The sequence below is a fragment of the Neophocaena asiaeorientalis genome, unplaced genomic scaffold (assembly GCF_003031525.2).
Source record: "Neophocaena asiaeorientalis asiaeorientalis breed wild unplaced genomic scaffold, Neophocaena_asiaeorientalis_V1.1 scaffold198, whole genome shotgun sequence".
Lineage (NCBI taxonomy): Eukaryota > Metazoa > Chordata > Mammalia > Artiodactyla > Phocoenidae > Neophocaena > Neophocaena asiaeorientalis.
In genome coordinates, this window is record NW_020175221.1 from 6953907 (window position 1) to 6967108 (window position 13202).

At 41.2% G+C, this 13202-nt stretch overlaps 1 protein-coding gene across 1 annotated transcript in view; it reads left to right on the forward strand.

Annotated features, from left to right (window-relative positions):
• The first annotated feature begins 5587 nt into the window (after positions 1–5587).
• The window catches only part of IL6ST (interleukin 6 cytokine family signal transducer), a 48517-nt gene continuing 40902 nt past the window's right edge, over positions 5588–13202 (forward strand). The window contains exon 1 of the mRNA XM_024765354.1: positions 5588–5758. The gene's annotated coding sequence lies outside the window, so the exon portion shown is untranslated. The remainder of the gene's footprint in view (positions 5759–13202) is intronic.

The window sequence follows — 13202 nt, forward strand, 5'->3', positions numbered from 1 at the left end:
TAGAATGGAATGTATATCAAGTCCAGGTGGGCCAAAGACATCTCCATAGGTGCCTAATGTGGCAGTGATGACACCTAAGAGCCACATAAGGCTATTGTTCATCTCAACAGACACCAGGGCATGTCAAGACAGAGGACAGAAGCCCTCTCCTAATGACCCAGAAGTTAGCTCACTCTGGAAAAAAGGAAGTAGAGGAGATCACCTGGAATCATTTGCATTCATTTTTTAAAATTAATTTATTTATTTATTTTTGGCTGCATTGGGTCTTCGTTGCTGCATATGGGCTTTCTCTACTTGCAGCGAGAGGGGGCTACTCTGCGTTGAGGTTCGCAGGCTTTTCATTGCGGTGGCTTCTCCTGTTGCGGAGCATGGGCTCTAGGCACGTGGGCTTCAGTAGTTGCAGCACGCAGGCTCAGTAGCTGTGGCTCATGGGCTCTAGAGTGCAGGCTCAGTAGTTGTGGTGCACGGGCTTAGTTGCTCCGTGGCATGTGGGATCTTCCCAGGCCAGGGCTCGAACTCGTGTCCCGTGCATTGGCAGGTGGATTCTTAACCACTGCACTGCCAGGAAAGTCCCTCTTTTGCATTCTTTTGCTGTGAGTTTCTCAGGGCCTAGAGCAGCGAGAAGTCAGAAAAGACTTCTGGAAGGAGGACATAACCCCTAAGACACTGAAGAAAGGTAATCAAGTTAAATGAAGAAAATGAAGAAGGCAATGATAGGCCAAGGGAACAGCATAAGCTCTTTCTTTGGCATGGAAGCAGGAAACAGAATACTGGAGGCTGGCCCAGGAACCATTAGCAAATTGGTAATGTGACAGCCAGGAGTTAGAGGTTATATTAGAGATAAGGCTGGAGAAGTGAGTAGAGGTCAGGTGAAAGAGGATTTTTATGACATACAAAATGGGCTAAGGTGATAGGAAGGCATTGACAGACCTTCAAAGAATAAGATAGTCAGATTTTCAGCATTGTGCGTGACGGATTTGAGGGTTTCATTCTGGTTATTTATTGCTCCTTAACAAAACTCAGTGACTTAAAACAACAAACATTTTACTATATCTCACAATTTCGTGGGTCAGGAATTTGAGCAGGGCTCAGCAAGGAAATTCTTCTGCTCTCTGTAGCCCTGATTGGCATCACAGTACTATTCACCTGGCAGCTGATACAGTCTGGAAGTTTTAAGATGGCTTTATTTACACGCCTGGTGCCGGGACAGCTGGGCCACTGTCCCTCTCCATGTCACCTCAGCCCTCTCACATGGTCTATCAAGGTAGTAGGACTTCTTACACGATAGCTCAGGACTTCTAGAGACCAAGGCAAAAGCTCCTCTTAAGGGCTAGCCCCCTCAACTGGCATAGTGTCACTTTTTCTGTACCCTATTTAATAATCAGTGCAGCACTCAAGCCTACCCAAGTTAAAGAGTAGGGGAAATAGACCTCATCTTCCACAGAGGAGTATTAAAGAATTTGTGGCCATCTTTATTTATTTATTTATTTTTTTTTTCGGTACACGGGCCTCTCACTGTTGTGGCCTCTCCTGTTGCGGAGCACAGGCTCCGGACGCGCAGGCTCAGCGGCCATGGCTCACGGGCCCAGCCGCTCCGGGGCATGTGGGATCTTCCCGGACCGGGGCACGAACCCATGTCCCCTGCATCGGCAGGCGGACTCCCAACCACTGCACCACCAGGGAAGCCCCCAAACTTATTAAGTGGTTTATAATGTGCCTTAAGCTGCTTCATTTTTTTGAAACATATATTGAATTAATTACTTTTAATTCTGTTCAGTGAATTCGATGTTATTAGGTTACAAAGATTTTAACACATACAGGAAAGCTGTCCCCAACTCTTTGAGTTAATATTTAATTCTTTAAATTTTCTAAGGTATTTTATGCTAATAATGAAAAATATAAAACTAGGGGACTGAAACTGGTAAAGGCAGGACCAAGAACTTAGGAGGAAATCTTTTAAAAGAATAAGATTGTTCTTCCTCTTAGAGGAAAAGAAGATACTCACAAATGATTGTCTTGGTTTTTCCAGGGGATAATGAAACAAGGTTCTGCACTAAGAATAAATGTTGGGACAGAGTTGCTAGTTCAAGAAAAAGGGAAATAGGAAATAACATTGAGAAGGTAAACATGGCTGAAGGTCAAGGAAATTAAAGACACTAGTGAGAGTGCAGCTAAAATGGTTGATAAAAGGGTTCTCAGAGTTTAAGAAGATAAAAGAAGGTGGGAAAAAACTGATAAACTAGGAGAACAAAGATTGGAGGTCACACTGAGGACAAACTACAGACTCAGTGGGAGTAAGAGAGGTAGAGGGTAGGTGGCTGTGGGTAGAGAGGGAAACTCACAAGCGAAAATTTTGCAGATGGAGTAATTTCATCTGATGACTGGCTTCAAGGTGTGGCTACATCTGTGGGTTTCTGATATGAGTGAAGTTGAAGGTGACTGAAAAAAGAGAAGGATGAGAAATTGTGAGGTCAGCATGCTGAGTTGTTATCATGGATGCTGAAATCATTAGGTTAATGCAGGACAGGAGGATAATTCAAGGCTGACAAAGAGTTTCAGAAACACAACTGGGCACAGGCAAGGAAGTCAATGGCCATCCTGGTCAGGGTCAGATTTATGCAAATAGCAAGGCAGGCAGAGTTTGTCTTTGACATTTATCACCTTTGTTCTATAGCATTTTCCCCTAGCTTTGTTCATTTACACTTGAGTAACCTCAGTGTCCCCTTTTTGCCCTCTCACTGTACAGGTTCCCCTTCTGCTGCTGACACGTCTAAAATCCCAAATAAGTCCCAAAGCACAAATGGAAAGTTCTCAATTGATATGTCACTTTTCCCCACTTATCTTTGCATTTTGACAGGGCGTGCTAATGACAAATCCTTATCCTGAAAGTGGTTGTTTCAGGACCAGTACCCTACAGAGGTATCTGGAGAGTCATCTAATTCCAGCCAAGGAGAGATGGGCTCTTGCTGTCCTGAAAAATCTTTCTCCAATATTGATTCATTGTTTTTTTTATAAATTTATTTATTTATTTTTGGCTGCATTGGGTCTTCGTTGCTGCGCGCAGCCTTTCTCTAGTTGCAGCGAGCAGGGGCTACTCTTCATTGTGGTGTGCGGACTTCTCACTGGGTGGCTTCTCTTGTTGCAGAGCACAGGCTCTAGGTGCGCAGGCTTCAGTAGTTGTGGCAGGTATGCTCAGTAGTTGTGGCTTGTAGGCTCTAGAGCACAGGCTCAGTAGTTGTGGCGCACGGGCTTTGTTGTTCCACGGCATGTGGGATCTTCCCGGACCAGGGCTTGAACTCATGTCCCCTGCACTGGCACGCAGATTCTTAACCACTGCACCACCAGCGAAGCCCTTGTTTCTTTGTTTTAACCTAGGACTTTAACCATTCTCCACAAAATGTGAGTTTCTTATGGGTTAGTGTTAGCCAATGCAAAGATATCCACGAAAGAACTAACTCAGTCCTTTGCTTTCCTGGCCAGTGCACAAGGCAGGCTAGTGTGCTGTGAGATATTGTTCCCCTCTATCTTCTCCCTATGCCAGAGAAGAATCATCATTTTCAATATACACTGCAATACAAAAAGGTCAAGAAAGCACATTCAATAATGGTAACAGCTGACATTTATTGAGCACCTACTATGTGCCAAGCACTTCATGTATTTTAATTCATTTAACCCTCGAAGCAATCCTTTTAGGTTGGTACCATTATTCTCATTTGGTTGATGAAAAATCTGAGAAGACCTGCCCAAGATCATAGACATGGAAAGTAGCAGTACCAGGATTCAAACCCAGGCAATTTGGAAACAGAAGGTACATTTAACCTCTACACATTGGCCCTAAATAAATGTCCAATAGATCTAAATAAAACTTTTAATTTAACAACTTTTTTATTTTTATTTTTCAAAGTATAGTTGATTTACAATGTTGTGTTAGTTTCAGGTGTACAGCAAAGTGATTCAGCTATATGTATTTCAGATATTTTCATTTATAGGTTATTACAAAATACTGAGTATAGTTCCCTGTGCTATACAGTAGGTCTTTGTTGGTTATCTATTGTATATACAGGTAGTAGTGTGTATATGTTAATCCCAAACTCCTAATTTATCTCCTCCTCAATTTAACTTTTTTTTTTTTTTTGCGGTACGCGGGCCTCTCACTGTTGCGGCCTCTCCCGTTGTGGAGCACAGGCTCCGGACGCACAGGCTCAGCGACCATGGCTCACGGGCCCAGCCGCTCCGCGGCATGTGGGATCTTCCCGGACCGGGGTACGAACCTGTGTCCGCTGCATCGGCAGGCGGACTCTCAACCACTGCGCCACAAGGGAAGCCCCAATTTAACATTTTATAAGTTTGTTTTAAACACCTCCATAAATGGCAGAGCTACAATACAATCCAGTCACTCTCTACAGGTTAGATAACAGGATGCCAGGGAGCAGCAAGAGTGGAACATCCTGCAGCGCCAACCCCAAGCTTGCCTGGGACTCCCTTAGCACTAGGCACGTAGCAGGCCCACTTTTCTGTGCCTTTTAAAAATTATCTGATCAACTAAGAGATGATAATTTGGTCTGTGCTTTACTCTATCTGAATCCCCAATATAATGATGAACCTTATAATTGTTAACTTACGGGTATAATTTGTTCAGGTCCATTAAACCATTATTGCCCTTCTATATAGTCTGCCATTCTTCCACAAAAGGTTCTGGCCTTGGGCGTGTTTCTACACACACACACACACACACACACACACACGCTTATCTTCTAAGCTTCTCATCTTGCTTCGGAAAAAAGCTGAATCAAAGTGAGCCTGAAGGTTCATTTTCCGGACCACGAGCGGGGAAGAAGGGGTTTTAACGAAATTGCTTTTTACTCCGTATTTTTGTCACAGATTGGGAGGTACAAACCGCAAGAAAAACTAGTTTCTTGGCATGTCACCAACTCTGGGGTTCATTGATCAATCACCCCCAAACTCATTTACTAACTTAAAAATATATATCGTGGCAAGGTTCGTTTACATAAAACTTGGACCGAAGCCGCCACAATCTGCGGTAATCTCGTGTGGAGTCATGGCCACCGAGCCCTTCACTTTCCCTCAGAAGCTCCCACGCCTCACCGGTCCCCAAGGACACCCGGCTGTCCCTCGCGGCTCTGAGTACCCTGGGGAAGGCCTCGAAGGGAGGCCGAAGAGGCCACGGCAAGAAGGGAGGACGGCAGGCGCGGGCAGCACCCGGACTTCAGTTCACGACCCCGTTATTCCACGGAAAAATGGAACATTCTGCTCCTTCCGCCAGCAGAGGGGAGGTGGGGAGAATCCTTCGATCTCATCTGGGAGAGACGACGCGGACGCAGCGACCCGAATCCGGGACGCCGGGAACCGCGTTACGGGAATCGCAGCCGCTCGGAGGGCCTCCCCGTCGCCTTCGGGCAGCCGCTGAGCCAATGCCGGCGCGCGTCGGGTCTCGCGGGCGCCAATAAGCTTACAGATCCCAAGTCCGGGGGCGGGGCGTTACGGAGCGCCGCGGGGCGGGGTCAGGGGGCGGGTCGCCCCGCCGCGGGAGGAGGGCCGCGTGCCGCGTCTGCGGGAAGGAGCCGGGAGTGACCCGAGGCCGGGGCGAGGACCTACAGGCCCGCGGAGCCCCGTTGGGAACGCACGGACGCAGCTGAGCTGGGGCCCGCGGCTGCCGGCCGAAGGGCCCGGCCCAGCCTGGCGCCGAGGGCGACGTGCACTGTGGACACGCGGAGAAACGAGTCACCGCGGCCTTTAGGTGAGGAGGGGCCGTGGTTGAGTTGAAGGGCCGTGTAGCGGGAGGGGGAGGGCTGCGTCGGGGCGGCCAGGGGACCTGGCACTCGAGGGGGCCACCCTCCTCCGGGAGAGGGGCGCCCCGACAGCGCGCGCCCCAAACTTGTTATCCCAGCCTGGAAATCCCCACATTCTTTCCTCTCCCTGTTCCCACACCTCCGCATTTGATCTCCACAACTTTTTCACGTAGATTTAAGTACAAGCCTCACTTCCAACACCACACACACACACACACACACACACACACACACACACACACGCCCTTCTGAACCATACCCCTTTTTGGTTACCAAATCCCCACTTTTTCCCCAGTTCTCTTTCCATCTCCCCTTAAATTCCGCTAGTCCCGCACTTGACCCTTCATTTTCAACTCGGAGGTGAATTTTCTTTCCCCAAAGCCATCTTTTCATACTTAAATGGTAACGTTTCAACGTTGCTGAAAGTTACACCATACTTATATAATTTCCAAGCTAATGTCTCTTTTCTTCTTCTGATCGCTTACATGGCCTGGCCCTAATGAACCCCGCATACCACTGTATCGTAAAGGCGCCGAGTTCTGTCTTTTTAAATTCTCTCAGCCGTTCCCCCAAGTTTAAAGATGATTCCAAGTAGCAAGGTTCTGTTTTTCAGTATTTTTTCAAACTGAAAAAAATATCACAGCTTAAAAATAAGACCTGCCACTTTTGTTCTTTTCTTTTTTTCTTCAGAAGGAAACCCATTTCGGTTTAATTTGTGTAGTATTGGGCATTTCAGCGATTATACTGCTTTAAAATAATTATTTGTTAGAATGCCAGGATGAATATTCTAAAAGATTGGAGTGTTTGGTTTAGTCAGTGCTGTAAACAAACCCTTTAGACTGTGTGACTGCCAGCTTCAAGTTGGAACAACTCTTAATTTGAAATTACTCAGATCATCGTATGAGCTATTCGCCATTATCATAATTTCTTAAATTCATGTTAATTCCTATTTGGAAGTATTTTTTAACTGTAAGCTGGAATACTACAATGTTAGAACCAACTTGCTATTAAGTTAAATAGTGCTTTCCAAATATTTCTCTTTGGGGACAATTTTGAACACTTGTTTTTAATCACAAGTGGAAGAAAAAATTTACAGGATGGAGAAAGTGTCAGAAAGGGAGGATAAATTTTGTAGTACAACTTTTCTTTCATCCCAATTCCATATTATTGACAACACTTGTTTAATTTTCTCATAGGTAATTTAGAATATTATAAATACACAGCTAATTTAATACATTTTCTTAGGTAATGAAAAATGTGTTGTTATTTACGAATTGCCGTGTTTTCAGTTTATTTAAAATTTTTTCAAGGGAATTTGCATTTCAGTTAAACGTTAGGGTGGATGTCGATTATCATATATCTGTGAAGTAGGTGTTACAATACCCACTTTATAGAGAAGGAAACTGAAGCTCAGGGTCCCTGTGAAACCTAGATCTATGTAATTGCAAATCCTGTGCTCTCAGTCAGTCACTGTGTCATGTTAACACATTTCTCATAGAGGATCCACTGCTACAGTTTGGTTTGGGAACTTAAGAACTCCCCAAAACTCTTCTGTAGGGAGGGTTTTTTTCTCCCAGAAGCTATTTCAGAACAGCTTATTTTAATGGGAGTCAGAATTCCCTGACGCTAATACATTTGCAGCTTGGCTCTTAGAGAAGCATGGAATGTTCTCACAGTCTTCTCCATTTCTTTGATTGCAGAGACATTTTGATCAGAGTTGAAGTTTCTACTGAGCTTTATTATTTTACATAACAAACACTAAGCACTTAGTACTTGCTGTAGGAATGGACAAAGATGCATGAGTCGTCCTTAGGACCTTCAAAGAGTTTACAGAAATTGGGTAGACATTTTGTGAAAAATGACAAGGATGCAAGGCAGTTTTCGTTATATGCAGAGTGATACAGAAGATGCTATAGGTATTTAAATTAGGGAGTAACCATTTAAGAGTTGAAAGGATGAAAGGATTTAACAGAGGTCAGCCTTGAAACCTGGGTAAGATTTGGATAAAGGGAAAAATGAAAGGAGCCCATTTCAATAGAGGTATATGTGGAAAGGGTCAGAAATAATCAAGGTATAGTAATTATAATAGTCAATATATGTATAATGCTTATTTCCTGTCAGTCACTGTTTTGAACACTCTGCTTATATTAATTCATTTAATCTTCATAACCTTATGAAGTAGATCTTACTATTCTCCTTTTATAAAGAAGGAAACCCAGGCATAGAGAGCTTAATTAACTCTCCCAGTGCCACACGGCTATTAAGTGGTAGATCCAGAATTTATACCTAGACAGCCTGGCTTCAGAATCTGAGCTCCTAAGGATGGTAAATATACTACCTCTTCATACAGTATACTTGAGTGACAGTTAACTAGAATAATATGGCCATTCCAGAAGGTCTTTTAAAACCCACTCTTAATTGTCCACTATGTGCTTCAGAGTATGTTAGATTCTCAGGATATCAAGACATATAAACAAAAATTACAATACAGTGTTATGAATCCTGTTAGGGAACTGTATACAAGTGCATTGGGAGCAAAGATGTTTGTGGGAGTTGGGGGGAATTCCACAGAAGAGATGATGTTTCATCTGAGATATAAACAGTGCAGAACAGTTTGGAGAAAGACATTCTAGAGCCAAGGAATAGCATTTGTAGAATCCCAAACTCTGAAATAGTAAAGTGTGTTAGAGAAAGTCTAGTAGTTTGTTGTGACTTGAGCTTAAAGTCTGTAGGGGTAGCTGGTAGGGCATGATAAAAGGTAAGACCAAATTGTGTATGGCATGGTGAAGTCAGGTAAAATGAAGAGCTTAAATATTTGCTTTGCATTTGGGAAACTACAAAAATAATTTCAGCATGATCTAAGTAGAAACCAGATTGCTCGCTGTTTTCTCTAGAGCTTGAGGGCAAAATCTGAGTAGAGGGTTTTGGTTTTTTTTAGAATAGACTTAAATATTGAAGAAGATAGATTGGGCAGGCACACTGAAACCAAATTTTTAGGTTCTTAAATAGCTGAAGTATTTGGCATTATTATTCACCCTTTTTAAAAAGCTTTTGAGGAAAAGAGTGACAAGTTTAAAGTATGCTTAGAGAGATTTCATCCATCAATAATAATGTTCAGAATGATTTGGAGGGAAAAAAGAGACTAGAAGCAGTTATAAGTATTGAGGTGAGCAGTGCCTAAATTAGGTTGGTCATGGTGGAGGGTAGAAAAGAAAAAACAAGTGGGAAGGATCATGAAGGAAGACTGAATAAGATTTGTAACTGAGAAAAGCTAGAATGTAATGGATAGGCAAGAGACAATGATGGACCCCATCGTGGTAGGAAATTCAAGAAGGGTGAGTGTTTTTAGATGGGGGAAAAAAAGCACTGTGATTTTTTTTTTTAAGTGCATGCATTTATGTATTTATGTGGGCATGAGTATGTATATGTGTATGTTGTTTTTAGACCTGTTAAACTTATTTGAGTCAGAGGCAGAATATCCAAGATGATGATACATAACTGAAATTAGAAGAAAGATCTCAGTCAGAATATTTGAAATTATTTTGTGTGAAGGTAGTAGTTGAAATCATACGTTTTTGAAGAAGTTGGTATTTTAAAAGAATAGTAGACGCCAAATACTTTTGGGTACATTCATAGCCAGAAGATAAAACCTAGCAGAGAATTCAGTGAAGGAGACAGTAAAGTAAATAAAGGAAAGAATATAACCACATGATATGGTTACATAGAAACAAAGAGATATGAGAAATTCAGAAAGCAGAGGTGGTCAACAACGTGAAATGCTTCAGAAATGCTTGTGATATTGTCACAATGGCTACAATCTCTTTTTTATTCTATCTAGTATATCTTAGTGAGATTTAATGAGAAGTGTTAGCCAATTGACATGAGTAAGAAAGCTACATCTCTTGAAACGTGGCTATAGTATAGATTATTGTTTTAAAGCTGAATGTATACATATCCATAGCAAGAGCTTCATTCCTTTCAGCACAATAAATCTGTTGCCCTGTTAAAATTTGAATATTCAGCCTCCAAATTTTCATTTGCTCTTGATCCAAATTAATCAGTTTCACCCTTTGCTCTAAGGTAGATTAGTTTTATCATTACTTCTGAATAATGCATTTCATACTGGTCTTCTGCACAATATGTTTTTGTTTGGATGTTCTGTTGTATGTGTTCCCCTACGCACTCCTCCTAACACAGAGTGTTTCAGACAGCACAGCTCTGGTTTGTAGACTGGCATGCTCTGAGATTTTGCCATTGGTAATCTACAGTTATAGAGTCAAACATGGTGTATAGTTCACGTGTATGCTACTCTCTCTGTCCAGAAAACCTTTACTCTTATTTCATGATGGGCTGTCCTGGACCCTGTCTGAATTGGGTATTCTTTTTACTCCTGTAGCACCCTGTACATATTCCATCTCTCTAAACTGAACTTCTTAAGGGCAAGAACTGTTTATTTGGCTGAAACTTTATTTGTAATGTTTTATTTCTTAAGCTATGGTGAGAACATGGATGGTCATCCAAGTACTCTTTAAACCTTTTCATAAATCTCAAACAGTCAAAGATAATTTGTAAAAGACCTGCTCTAACTATAAGGTCATAAGCATACTCTGTATTTTCTTCTCGTAGTCCTACAATTTTACTTTTACATTTATGTCCTTAATCAGTCTGGAGTGTATGTATCTGTGATGAAGTAGGGCTCTTTTATTTTTTTGCTTGTGGAGACAGTTGTCGCAATACTATTTATTAAATAGTCCTTTATTTCCCCAGTGATACCAGTAGCTTTTTTTTCCATAAGATATTAAATTCTTATATATACTTGGGTCTGTTTCTGTACTTTTTGTTTTGTACTTGATTTAATTTTCTATTCCTATGCCAATGCCATGTTTTAATTACTATAACTTGATAGTATATCTTAATAGATGGTACATCAAGTATTCTGTTTTTTCTTTTTGAAAATTGGCTTTTGGCCATTTTCTAATATTTTATGTGAAATTTTAAATTGGTTTGTAAAGTAAACCACTTTGCAATTTAGATTAAAATTGTATTGCATTGATATATAAATTTGTGAAGAACTGGTATCTCTCTCTCTCTCTCTCTCTCTCTCTCTCTCTCTCTCTGTCTCTCTCTCTCTCTCTCTCTATATATATATATATGTTTGTTCCATGATATTTAAGTCTTACTAATGAACTTTTTAGTAAAGTTTTATAGTTTTCTCCATAAACTATTTGCATTGTTCTGATTTAATTGTTTTTCCTAGATATAGTTTAGTTTTTGATGCTATTGTCAATAGGATTTTTTTCTATTACATTTTCTAACTGGTTATTGCTGAGAGAGGGGTTTTTTGGTGATCTTTTGTTCAGCTGTTATGTTAAACTCTCAGTGGTTCTAATAGTTTGTTATTTGATTCTTTTTGTTTTCATATCATCTACAAGTTTTTCTTTTTCCATTTTTGTATCTTGTTTTTTGTTTATTATATTTTTGTTTAAGCCTTCTAGAACAATGTTGAATAAGTGATGACATCAAGCATCTTGTTTGAATCCTGACCTTAATAGGAATGCCTCTAATTTTTATCTTTAAATATGATGTTTACTATAGGTTTCTGATAAAGTACTGTGGCAGCAACACCAAGAGCTGCACTGATAACAGCTGTTAGCATTTACTGAGTATGTAGTATGCAGCAGATGTATACTACATTGCACTAGGTGTATACTGACTTATTTAATCCTTTTTTTTTAACATCTTTGTTGGAGTATAATTGCTTTACAATGGTGTGTTAGTTTCTGCTTTATAACAAAGTGAATCAGCTATACATATACATATATCCCCATATCTCCTCCCTCTTGTGTCTCCCTCCCACCCTCCCTATCCCACCCCTCTAGGTGGTCACAAAGCACCGAACTGATCTCCCTGTGCTATGTGGCTGCTTCCCACAGGCTCAGTGGCCATGGCTAACAGGCCCAGCCACTCCGCGGCATGTGGGATCTTCCCTGACCGGGGCTCGAACCCGTGTCCCCTGCATCGGCAGGCGGACTCTCAACCACTGCACCGCCAGGGAAGCCCCCCCTGACTTATTTAATCTTGACAGAAGTCCTATGAAAGTAGGTTGTGGGGTTATCCTTATTTTACAGATAAGGAAAATGAAAATTAGGGATATTAAATGACTTGCCTAAGATGTTTTACAAAAAATAGAGGAGCTAGGATTGAATACAGGCAGTCTGATTACAGAGTCCATCCTCTTATCTACTTCATGAGTATAAAGATGGTCTCTTTCAGTCTAGTTTTCTAATACTTTGTTGTTATTTTAAAATTGTAGCTGAACAGTTGTTGAATATTATCAGATGCTTTTCAAGCATCTAGTGGAATGATTGTGTTATTTTTGTCTTTATTAGAAAATATAGTGGATAATATTGGTATCGTCTCTCATGTTGAACCATACTTGTAGTTTTAGGCAAAATACTTGTTAGTATTTACGGCTTTTTTTTTTCTTTTAAATACATTGCTAGAACAAATTTGCAAATGCTTTATTTAGGTTTTTTCACACCAATTCATAATAGTTTGACAATAGTTTTCTTGTGTAATCCTTGTTTGATTTGGTATCCAAATGACTCTGCAACTTCTGGCCGAAACGGGGAAACAAGGATAAGGTTTACCCTCATGTCTGAAACAACCATAAAACAGAAAAAATACATAGAACAGTAATAATCAAGACACTGGACACTGGATGATGAAAGGCAATGATCTTGTGAGATGGGAAACAAATGAGGTAGATCCTATGATTGAACTAGCGTACTACCTTGAGAGAGTTTCCAAACCATGTCAGAGGTTGGGGAAATCTAGGCTAAGCTCAGTGGATACTCTTTGAAGAGTACTGGAGAATACTGGAGAGAATACTGGAGAATCTTGAAACTCTTGAAACAAGAGAATTCTTGAAAGCTTCAGAGTCCCCTTCAGTTATTTAGCTGAGTGCATGCATATAAAGAAACTACCGGGACTTCCCTGGCAGTCTAGTGATTGAGACTCCACAATTCCATTGCATCAGGTGTGAGTTCGATCCCTGTTCAGGGAACTAAGATCCCACATGCCATGAGGCACAGCCAAAACAAAGCAAACAAAAAAAACAACAACAAAAAAGAAACTGCTGAGAAAGAAGCTCATGAAAGGATTAGCGGTAACAGTGCTTAATGATTCCACAGGGTTAGTTAGGAATTGTGCCTGTCCTCACCAGCCAGATTGGAAACCATCTTGATTCACGAGACATTGGATAGAGTACACAGAAGGGTCTTGTGTCAGTAGTAGGGAATAATTAGTCCCAGAATAAGCACTGCTCCAATCCCACCCAACTTATCTTTAAAAGCAAGACCTGAGAGGATCAGATTGTTTTCAAGTAAGTTA